Here is a 12,086-nt window from a genome sequence, read left to right as displayed (position 1 = left end):
CTTTAATCCACTTGGACTTGATTTTTGTGTACGGCAAAGTGAGTGGGTCTAATTTCGTTTTTCTACCTATGGTCATACAATTTGTCCAACACCATTTGTTGAAAATGCTGTCTGTCTTTTCTCCAGTCTACATTATTGGAACCTTTGTCAAAGATCAAACAGCTGTAGTTACTTCACCCAAGGCCTAGGTCTTCAATTCTGTTCCATTGGTCTATGTTTCTATTTTTGTTCCACTACCATGCTGTTTTTGTCATTATGACTTTGCAATATAGCTATAGATCAGTTTTTTTTTATTTTTTTTATTTTGCTGAGGTTGTTTAGATATCTGAAGCCTTCTGCCATTCTATATGAATTTTGAGATCATTTTTTTAATCTCTGTGAAGAATGGTGCTGATATTTTTATTGGTATTGTGTTAAATATGTGTATTGCTTTTGGTAGAATTGCCATTTTCACAATATTAATTCTACTTATCCAGGAGCATTGGAGACTTTTCATCTTCTGATCTCCTCCTCTATTTATTTCTTGAATGTTTTTATGTTCTCATTATATAGGTCTTTAACATTCTTGGTTTATGTTTTTCCAAGGTATTTGATTTTTTGTTGATATTGAAAATGGGAAAGCCTCGCTGATTTCTTTCTGGTATATTTGTCCTTTGCACATAGAAAAGCTACTGATTTGCAGCAGTGGTACTATGCTGAAGAGCACTGGTGAGAGTGGGCTCCCATTTTTCCCATGTTTTGATCATGATCCCGTGTTTTTTGTCAAAGGTATTCTCTGCATCAATTGAAATGATCATGTGGTTCTTATGGTTATGTTTATTAAAGTGGTGTATTACATTGACCAATTTCCATATGTTAAACTATCCCTGAATCCCTGGGATGAAGCCTACTTGTTCAAGGTGGATAATGATGTGTTGTTAAATTCAGTTTGCAAGAATTTTATTTAGGATCTGTGTATTTAAGTTCATTAGAAATATAGACTTATGGTTTTCTTCTCTTGTTGCATCTGTCTCATTTGGTATTAGGGTGTTGCTAGCTTCATAAAAGGAGTCAAGGGAGAATTCCCTGGTCTCTGATTATGTGGAACAGTTTTAGAAAAATTGGTTTCAATTCTTCAGTGAAGGTTTGATAGAATTCAGCTGAGAAGCCATCTGGTCATGAACTTTTCTTTTTTGGGAGGTTTTTTAACACCGTTTCAGTCTCCATGGATATGTCAGTTTTGTTTAGGAGATTAATCTGCTCTGACGTTAGTCTTGGTAGGTGGTATGTGTCTAGGAATCCAACCATTTATTCTGTATTATTTAATATGGTGGAGTAGAGGTTTTGGAAGTATGCCCTGATGATTCTTCCAATTTCCTTGATGTCTGTTGTGATCTCTCCTTTTTCATTTCTGATTTTGTTAATTTGAGACTTTTCTTTTTTGTTTGACTAATTTGGCTATCTTTCTTAATGTGTTGAGATTTTTTTTTTCACCAATAGTTAATGGAGTCAAACCTATTCCAAGCCAGAAGCAAACACTATGACTCTATCTTCTTGCTCTCTAGAAAGTCAACAGGAGTGTGTTCCAGCACACAAGTGCTTTCATTGTTTGTCAGGGAGGCAAGAAGCATGTCCATTGTCCCCAAAGTTTCTAGCAGTTCTCTCTGGTAATCCATCTCTTTTTCTATATGTCCTTGAAGTACTAAAAACATTTTATCAACTACTTGTGACTGACCAATCACAGGCAGATATATATCAATAATTATTTCAGCAGCATTGATCAAACCAGGGGCAATCTTGGCTGAGACAGATTCCTTATCAAAAAATTAAGAACACGAGTAATTTCCTTTTCATCCTGACCTACCAGAGCATTTGCAAGGACTCCTCTTCGATTTAACTCCTTTATGATGGACACTGTAACCTCAGGTGTCTTTATTACACAGTTAGGCTCAAGGGCTCTGTCAAGAGCCTTTGAGATCCGAAAGTTTTCCAGATCCTTGTCATACCATTCTAGGTGCTTCTTTGTTGGCCTGTTGATAAAAATGTCATCCCAATGCTTCATATAATATTTTCCTTTAATAGAAGTTCGATATGCAGGCCTCCTTCTCCTTGGAAGAGAATCTTTCTTTGTTTCAAATTTCTGATGTTTAACATTCACTATCCCATTGGTCATCCAACAACAATTGGCTCATCTTCATGAGCAAGTGCAAGACTTAAACTTGAATCTGTGTAATCAATTGAAGCTGTGCACTACTTTGTAGGACACTGTGCTGTACACTTTGACTTTCCTATCCATTGAGCGAGAGAGCAACCTCTGTCCTGAGCTGCTCAAACATAAACATGTCACAGTCCCTGTGATGATTTTTCAAAGACACAAGCAACTACCCTCCTTTGAACACATGTCCCAGACTTTAACATAATGAACTCCTGAAGATACCAGAAACCCTCCAGAGGGGAAAAGCAGGACACTCTCCACAGCCTGCCCATGCTTGACACAGAAAACATTTTTACTTGTTCACACATCAAACATCTTCACAGTATGATCGTATTGCCCTGTTACAAAGAGATCAGTTTACTAGCACATCCACACCACACATAGTCAGAATGTTCTTTGAATGTCAGAATCTCTTTGGCATTTGGAATATCCCATAATTTAACTACATAATCATCAGCCCCAGAGACCACATTGTATTTGTCAAATGTAAAGTCTACTGTGTGAACTGCTTTTGTATGGTCTTCAAACTGCCTGAGGGGAGCCCTCTCATGTATATCAAGAAGCTGAACTCTACCATCTTCACTACCAGCTACAAGCAATTGGACATCATGTCGAAAAGTAGCACAGTATGCTGTGTCTTTAAAATGGGAAAAGATTTTTATAGGTTCTTGGGAGTATTGGCCATAAATATGAGTTCTTGAGGAAACTGTGACCGCATAGTTATATGGAGGCTGGGGAGAAAAGTCTACTTTTGACACTGCACCAAATTCCTTAATATGTTCAGGAGTCTTATAGTTGTTCCAGTACAAAGTATCTTGAGTGACCTTTTCATCAAGTACAGGATATGTTTGAGTAGCTACAGGTATATAACTAGCCATGATTTCATATAATTGCATTGCTGTCCAGTGGCCAATAATCTCCACGGGGCTGCAGGGGCATGCCAACTCCCAAGGACAATTTTCCGGTCTCGGCCAGCACTCTGTCCACCACACTGCTCTTGAAATCACTCCTCACTTGATTTTTTGAACTTAGCAAAGTTTTTTGCCCTCCCAATCAATTCCTTCTGTCTTATGTTCCAGATCAGAGGTTCTTTCTTTCACATGAGTAACTCTATTGGTAAGGGGTTCTAAAGAGGTTTTTATAATATCTATTTGGTTTTTGTCTTCTGTTGTGTTACTTTGCATCATGTCCATCTCTTTTTTGAGGTACAAGTTCGAGTTCTGATTTTCTTGGTGCTTCCTGGAGTTCATTCTTGCATTTGTTCAGTCTTCATTGAGCTTAATCAATTGGTTGTTGAGAGCTTCCATTTCTTGACTTACCTTCAATTAATTCATATCTCTTGGGAGCGTTCTAATGTTTTCTTCAATCAAGTTGAGCCTACTGTCAAAAGCTGAATGCTCCAGGAAATATTCTGTTCAATTTCATTGATACAACTGCTGGTTCCTTGATGGTTTGCTTCCAGTTCAGTTATTTTATTTATTTTTTTGATCAGGGTGTTGTTGGTTGTTGTGTTTTCATTTTGTGAATGATTTTTTTTTGTTGATTTCTTTAGGATTTAATTGGAGGCTTCCATTGTCACACTAGGCATTCTTGGTGGCGATCTGTCCTTTTTCTGACTTTTGTTGGCTTTTATGCATTGTTGTCTACCCATTTTAGGAAGACTTTTTATTTTATTGAGGAGGAAGCAAGTTTTTGTACTTTGACCCATGCACCTTCTGCATCAGGTTAACAGGGATGTTGGTACCCAGTGGCCAGTCAGGATACCAGAACAAAAGTCCTGATTTTACAGCTCACACAGGGACCAGGCCTGCCCAAGCAAGGTACAATGGGATCTACCAGGACCAGGGTACTGGGAGGAGCCAGGGAACAGGCATCTGGCCTAGTTATTCCATGCCATGCCCTCCAGCTCACAGACCATCACAGGGAACCCAGACCAGAGAGGTGAGAAGATCCCAGGAACAGGGGCCTGGCCTCCTCGCTGCACACTGCCATGCCCGCCCACACATTGACAGGCACAGGGAACCCAGATCAGGGAGGTGGGAGGAACCTGGCAACAGGGGTCTGGCCTACTCATTCTCATTCCAGACTGCTGTGTGTTCACCCTCCCACTGCACAGGGAACCAGACTGGGGAGGGTTTTGTTTTTATTTTTGTTTTTGTTTTTGAGGTAGGTTTGAGCTCCAGCCTAGGCTGACCCGGAATTTACCACCTAAGTTCTGGGATGAAAGGTGTGTAAAGGAATGACTGAGAGATGAAAATACAGTTTAGAAAATTGGGGTTCCTTCTTAGTTGCTAGAAGGTGATTGTCATACTGAGAGACAGGCATAAATTTTATGCCAAAAAAAAAAATGAGAGCGCCAGATGGCAGCTTCTGCTCAGGATCCATAGTGTATAGGATGGCTGAGCTGACCATATTGCCCATCCAACATGTCTTAGGAGAGGATCATGCACGATTTAGCCATTTTCTCCATCATCTGCTGTCACCCACCCATGTGCCACATGACTTGGATTTTACTGAGTTCCCACACTAAGAAAACAAAACAAACGAACAAACAAAAAAACATTTGGGGCTGGAGAGATGTCTTAGTGGTTAAGGTGCTTGCCTGTGAAGCCTAGGAACCAATGTTCAACTTCCCAGATTCCACATAAGTTAGACAAAGGTATGGCAAGTGTAAGGTTGCACATATCCACTAGGTGGTGCAAGTAGCTGGAATTCTTTTGCAGTGGCTGAGACCCTAGTGTGCCAATTCTCTCTCACTCTTACTTTATCTAAAACAAAAAAAATACATTTGATAGATCCTTTGGCTGACTTTGATTACTAAACTAATGAAGAAGAAAAACATGTTTTAAGTAAAATTCAGCTTTCATAGTAAAAAATTATCCCATTTTGTATGTGTGTGAATTAGGTACAAGGGTGTTTTTGTGTTCATGTGTGTGTGTAAATATCTGTGTATGGGACTATAAGTGTGGACCATGCTTCTGTGGTATATTGTGTGTGTCTGTGTGTACATGCATGTGTGTTGATATTTGTATGAGGGGTGCATGTATGGGTGTGTATCGATACATGTGTCAGTCTCTATTTGCCTATGTGTGGTATGTGCATACAAGTGCATGCATTTATATATATGTATACATTCATATGTAAGTCTGTGGTCTGTGGGCACTTATATGTGTATGTTGTTGTATGCATTCCATATATGTATATATAGTCAATGCATATACATGTATGTGGGTATGCATGCATATCTGTGTGTGTTTTACATATTCATGGGTGTTATACACATTCATGTGTGTTATACATGTTCATGTGGGTCATATATGTTCATGTGTGTTATACATATTTGTGTGTGTTATACATATTCATTTATGTCATACATGGTCATGTGTGTTATATGTATTCATGAGTGTGCTTGAATGTGTATGTGTGCCCCTGAAGAGGTATGGCTGTTTCCATATCATGTGTGCCTCTATGAATGGAATACTCAGTAGATATGGATTAATTTGTCTATTTGTTTATTTATTTATTTATTTATTATTTGTGTGTATATATAATAAGCTTTCTATAAAATTAAAGCTTTACCATACAATGGGGACTGATTTGGTTTTTTTTGTGGTTGTTAACTTGAAGGGACTTAAATTGCCATGCTCAAAATCCTTGAGTCATGCTTATGAGGGAATTTCTAAAATAGGTGGGAAGATTCAGCCTAACTATGGGTGGTACCATTCCATGGGATGGGACTCTGGACTGCATAAAAGGGAGAAAACATGCCTGGTGATATGGCTCATTGGTTAAGGTGCTTGCATGCAAAGCCTACTGACCTGGGTTCAATTCCCAGTACCTACATAAAGCCAGATGTTCAAAGTGGTGCATGTGTCTGGAATTTGTTTGCAGTGGTTAGAGGCCCTGGCATACTCATTCTCACTCTTTCTCTCTCTTTTTCTTTCTATTTTTCAGTGCTTGTAAATAAATGAGTAAATAAATAAATAAACCAGAAAAATTTAAGGGCCAGAGAAATGGTTCAGCAGTAAAAACACTTGCTTGCAAAGCCTAAGAACCCAGGTTCAATTCTTCAGCACCCAGGTAATCCAGATGTACTAGGTGGTGCATGCATCGGGAGTTTGTTTGCAGCAGCTAGAAGCCCTGGTGCCCCCATTATCTCTCAAAGAAGGGAAGAAAGGAAGGAAGGAAGGAAGGAAGGAAGGAAGGAAGGAAGGAAGGAAGGAAGGAAGGAAGGAAGGAAGGAGTTAAGGAAACTACTCTGGTTATCATGGGGATAACAAGATATCCTGACTGTAAGACTGAACCCACTGAAGGCTCAAGAGTTGAAAAATGTGAATTAGATCTGAAGGAACAGTGTTTGAAGATGGTCTCTCTGCTCCCCACTGTCAGCATACAGAACCCATAACAGCTATGTTCCATGAGGTGCCAGCTCTCATTCCAACCTTGCCACATTACTTGTGTGTTGCTGGGTTGGGGATCATGAAAGCTGACCTGGAATTCACTATATAGTCTCAGGGTGGCCTTGAGCTCATGATGATCCACCTACCTCTGCCTCCTGAGTGCTAAACTGTATGAATCTTTGAATGTAAACCCTAAGTTGCAATGTAGACCATGGAATGTTGGAGGTGTCAGGACCATAGAACATTTGCACACACCAAAGAATGAAGGTGGGCATGGTAGTGTATGCCTTTACCCCTAGCTCTCATGAGCCAGAGGTAGGAGGATCACTGTGTGTTCATGGCCTAAGGACCCATGTTTGACTCTCCAGATCCCTAGTAAGCCAGATGCACAAAGGTGAGGCAAGAGGAAGGTTGTACATGGCCACTAGGTGGCACAAGCATCTAGAGTTCAATTGCAATGGCTGAGGCCCTGGTGTGCCAATTCTCTCTCTCTTGTGCATGTGCTCTCTGTTTTTCTCTCCAAAATAAAAAAATAGAAAAAATAATAATAACTTTTCTTAGTCAGTTCTTGTATGTGACACCTTCTTTACTTTATTCATTTTTCTTTATTACTGCATATTAATTATTATTACTATGTATTAGTTATAGCTAATATACAATTAATTGTATATGATAGTTTCCTTGTGACTTTTAAAATTAAGATTTAATTTATTTATTTGAGAAAAGATGCAGTTACAGAGAATGGGCATGCCATGGCCTCCAGTCACTTTAAATGAACTCCAGATGCATGCCCCACCTTGTGCATTTGGCTTTGTATGTGTACCGGGGAATTGAACTTGGGTCCTTAGGCTTCACAGCAAAGTGACTTAACTGCTGAGCCATCACTCCAGCCCCCATTTGAAGTTATTTTTCCCAAGACACTTTCATCTTATTCCTTTTTATTCTTGGCTGTCATAAAATAAGGATGGGATCTATTCCATCGTTTCATAGGTATGGACTCTTGCATTTTAATTTTGTGCTTTTACCTATCATTCAACTTTCTGCCATATGTTTGCAATGGGTTTTAAAATGTATTTTATTTGTTTTATTGTTTTTATTTATTTTAGGCATAAGGTGCTATGCGATGTATTTGCATGGATGGATTCTGGGGATTTGAACTCAGGACCTCATACAGTAGTGGCTTACACTTTGCCAACTGAGCCATTTATGCAGAGTTTTTGATTTTATTTGTTTTCATCTTTATTTTTTAAATTATTTTATTTATTTGAGAGAGAGGAAAAGAGAAATAGGAGGAGAGAAAGAGTCAGGGTGGGCACACCAGGACCTTCGGCCTCTGCAAATGAACTCCAGATGCATGTGCCACCTTGTGCATCTGGTTTACATGGGTATTGTGGAATCAAACCTGGTCCTTCTGCTTTGCAGGCAAGTGCCTTAACAAATGAGTCATCAAACATCCCTAAGGACCCAGGTTTGCTTCCTCCGAACCCATGTAAAGGCAGATGTACAAGGTAGTGCATGTGTCTAGAGTTCATTTGCAGTGTCTGGACACCCTGGTGCACTCATTCTGTCTCTATCTGACTCCTTCTCTATCTCCTTGAAAATAATTTTTTTTTAAAAAAAAGAGGATTTACACTTCCCACCCAAGGGTCTATCCATTTCTGCCCACAAACATACTGTTTCCTTCATTTCTTTCTTGAAGAAGTGATCCGTCTACACCCGAAAACCTGGAGTAGCATCTATGGTCTCATAACTTTATGTTGTTGTATGTGACATGAACATCAAAAGACCTTCTCAGGGTGGCAGAGATGATTTAGCAGTTAAGGTGCTTGCCTGCAAAGCCAAAGAACAAAGGTTTGATTCCCCAGTACCCATGTAAAGCCAGATGCACGAAGTGGCACATGAGTTTGGAGTTCATTTGCAGCAGCTGTAGGCCTTGGTACACACATTTTATCTCTCTCCTTCTTCATCTATTTCATATTAATAAATAAGATATTAAAAGAGACCTTCTCAGAAACCCATTGCTACTATGTAGATGTCCTCTCTAGAACGTAGACTTTCCTCCTCCATCCCTAAGCCACTATTGACTGTCTCATTTTATTTTTATTTTACAAATTACTAGCTTTTCTACTTAGGGTCTCACTCTGGTAAGGCTGACCTGGAATTCATTATGTACTCTCAGGGTGGCCTCGAACTCACAGCCACAATCCTCCTACCTCTGCCTCCCCTGTGCTAGAATGAAAGGTCTGCGCCACCACACCTGGCTACCATATTGTTTTAACTTGTATATATCCAAACGTTCTTTCTGTCTCAGTGAACTTACCTATTTTACATTATCTATATAAATGAAATAAAACACTGCATGACATTTGGTGTTTGGCTTCATGCATTCAACACTCACCCATGATGTACATCAACCTGTTTTTTTAATTTCTGTTGAGGTGAGTGCATTGATGAACCACCTTTTCTTAGAGGACAAAGAATTGGCATGCCAGGGCCTCAGCCACTGCGATTGAACTCCACACACTTGCACCATATAGTGGGCATGTGCAATCTTGCGTTTGCCTCACCTGTGTACATCTGGCAAAGTGGTATCTAGGTTATTGAACATGGGTCCTTAGGCTCTTCAGGCAAGCACCTTAACTGCTAACCCATCTCTCCAGCCCAAACCAAGCCACCTTTTCTTTATCTGTTGACATACAATTTTCTTTCCATGTTCACTGGCTGTGACTGTTGCTACCACAAATACTCAGGTACATATTTTCCCTTAAAATACCAGTAATGTGCACAAAAAGTGTAAAACTACACATAAATATGTATCCCCTTTCACACAAACCACACACACACAAACAAACCTTCCCCCTAAAAACTGAGTGTTATACACCCATGTTACCTCAGTGGTTGGCTGAGATAGGAGAGTCAAGAGTTCAAGGCAAGTCTAGACTATATAGTGATCCTATCTCAAAATACAAGAGCAAACAGGAGAGGGGAGGGAGAAATAAAGGAGGGGAAGGAAAGTGGTGCTGTGGCCAATGACACAGGGTTCATGTTCTAGAAGTGGGACTGCAATGCATAGACAAAGAAACTCACAACACCCATTAGACATGCAGAAGAGGGCGAACCGATGGGCTCTCTGTCACAACTGGGATAAGAGGCAATGAATCTTAGCCTACCATGTTTTTAATCTTAGGTTTATGCATATATCACAAATAGCTTATGGATGCATCATGAATAATGACTTTGACATAATACAAATTGTCTTGAGAATACTTGACTTTTTGACATGTGGTTAAAAGATAACAGGTCTGTTTTCTAGGAAGATATCTGGCTATCGTAAACAGAGCATGGGAGACTGTGGTTAGGATTTCACTTATTTTTTGTATAATTTGAGTAGGAGCAGCTGCATTCCTCAAACTGCATTGGCACACACATTTACATTTATACAATTATGTTGTCAGTAACATGGAGAGAAGACAGTGGTCTCCAACAAAGAGGGAAGGAAGGAAGGGAGCAAAATAGGGGAACGAGGAGGAAAAGAAAGGCAAGCAGGAAAAAAGAGGGGAAAGGAAAGAGAATAATGGGAAGAAGAAATGAAGGCAGGGAGAAGAAGGGGGAAAGGATGAAGAATGGAATGAAGGAAAAAGAGGTGGGAAGGAAGGAGACTAGGAAGATGGAAGGAAAGAAAGGAAGAAGAAAGTATGAAAAGAAAGGAAGGAAAGGAGAAAAAAGAGGGGGAAGGGAGGAGAAGAATAGAAGAAAAGGAAAAAGAGTGGGAAAGAAAGGAGAAGAATGGAAATAAGGTAGAAAGGAAGGAGGGAGAGAAGGAGGGAAGGAAGGGATGAAACAAAAAGGGAAAACAATGGAATAAAGGAAAAAAGAAAGAAAGGAAGGAAGGAAGGAAGGAAGGGAGGGAGGGAGGGAGGGAGGGAGGGAGGGAGAAAAAAGATGAGGAAGGGTAGAATGGTAGGAAGGAAAGAAAGAAGGAAGATATGATGGTTTGATTCATATGTCCCCCATAGACCTAAGTGTTCTAAATGCTAGGTTCCCAGCTGATGGAGATTTGGGAACTAACACCTCTTAGATGCAGTGTATTGCTGGGCTTATGTGTATCATAGCCAGTTTCCCTTTGCCAGTGTTTGGTGCACTCTCTTGTTCCAGTTGTCCACCTGATTTGGCAAGGAAGTGATATCCACTCTCTGCTCATGCTATCCTTTCACCCTATCATCGTGGAGCTTCCTCTTGAGCCTGTAAGCCAAAATAATTTTTTTTTTCCTCCTCAAACTGCTCTTTGATGGGTGATTTCTGCCAGCAATGCAAACCTGACTGAAACAGAAGGGCAGGCAAGGAAAGCAGGTCAGGGCCTCAGAACACAGGCCTGAGTGCAGCCAATCCCTGTGGGTTGACCCGAGTGTTGTCAGTCACACACAGTGAACTTGTAACATCTTCTGGCCCGGAGTCACACTGTCCCAGGAGGCCTCCTCAGACTCTAGGAGTCTCTATATCTGCTCTCTGAGTAACAGGGTGCACAAGGTCTGTGAGCTACAAAGCCCCTGCTCCAATACAGCTGCATTCCAGGTAGCAGGAACCCCTGCATCTGCTCTCTGGGTGTGTGGTCAGGGGGCACACAAACTCCATGAACTACAGTGTTTCTGCTCCAAAGTACCAAAGTACTGCACCCTATTCCTTATGAAAGCACCCTCCCCTCCTGCAGAGTGGATGGCTCCAGCCTCCCCCACGCCACTAGCAGATGGAATGGCCTGTGACTGTGACATCACAGTGCTGTGGCTCAACCAAAGAGTGTGGGGAAATGTGTGGAGGTAGCAGCACGGTTCATTTTCCTGAGCCTCTATCCAGCAGGATGGCGAGCAGGCAGGTAGCCTTGGCTGTCCACGTGAGTGAAGCCACTCAGCAGCGGGTAGGAGGGCCCAAGGGGCAGTGCTGTGAGGACACCAGGTGACAGGCCCTGCTGAGGCCAACACCCAGCTCCAGCATCACCCAAGATTGTCAGCATCTCTCGGTATTTTCTTCATTGTCCTGTGGATGGGAGGAGAAGGTAAAAACCTACACTGTTAGGTACTAAATGCTAGAAGGAAAAAGCAGGAAGGACAGTAGATGAAGTCTTGGCTTTGCCTAGCCTCTGGCCATAACTCAGAATACTAAATGCTTTTAGGATGTGACAAATGGATATAGAGCATTACTAAGTGTGATTAACAAAAGTGGAAGTGTCCTGAGTTTAATAAACTGACTCTAATTTGAGAATAGTTGTCTGTCTAAGGTTCCCATGGTGATAGGCAGGTAGAGACTTTTTTAGAGACATCATTAGACCTGTGAAGAGATGAGGGGTTGGGAGGGGCAGGCAGGTGTGGGGAAAATCCTGACACTTCAGGAAAGGAAGAAGAGTTTAGTTACTGAATGGAAAGGAAGAACAGGGAATTACAGGCACAGAGGTGCCAAGTCTCTTGTTTGAATGATGTTTAGATTGATTGGTTAATGTG

At 40.9% G+C, this 12,086-nt stretch overlaps 1 pseudogene; it reads right to left on the bottom strand.

The window, feature by feature from the left end:
• Positions 1-1,517: 1,517 nt before the first annotated feature.
• LOC123457382 lies at positions 1,518-3,072 on the bottom strand (annotated as a pseudogene).
• Between the last annotated feature and the right edge of the window lie 9,014 nt (positions 3,073-12,086).

This window comes from Jaculus jaculus, unplaced genomic scaffold, assembly GCF_020740685.1.
Source record: "Jaculus jaculus isolate mJacJac1 unplaced genomic scaffold, mJacJac1.mat.Y.cur mat_scaffold_42_1_1262500_arrow_ctg1, whole genome shotgun sequence".
Taxonomy (NCBI): domain Eukaryota; kingdom Metazoa; phylum Chordata; class Mammalia; order Rodentia; family Dipodidae; genus Jaculus; species Jaculus jaculus.
Note: the sequence above shows the minus strand (reverse complement) of the source record. Positions and strands in the feature narration are given on the sequence as shown.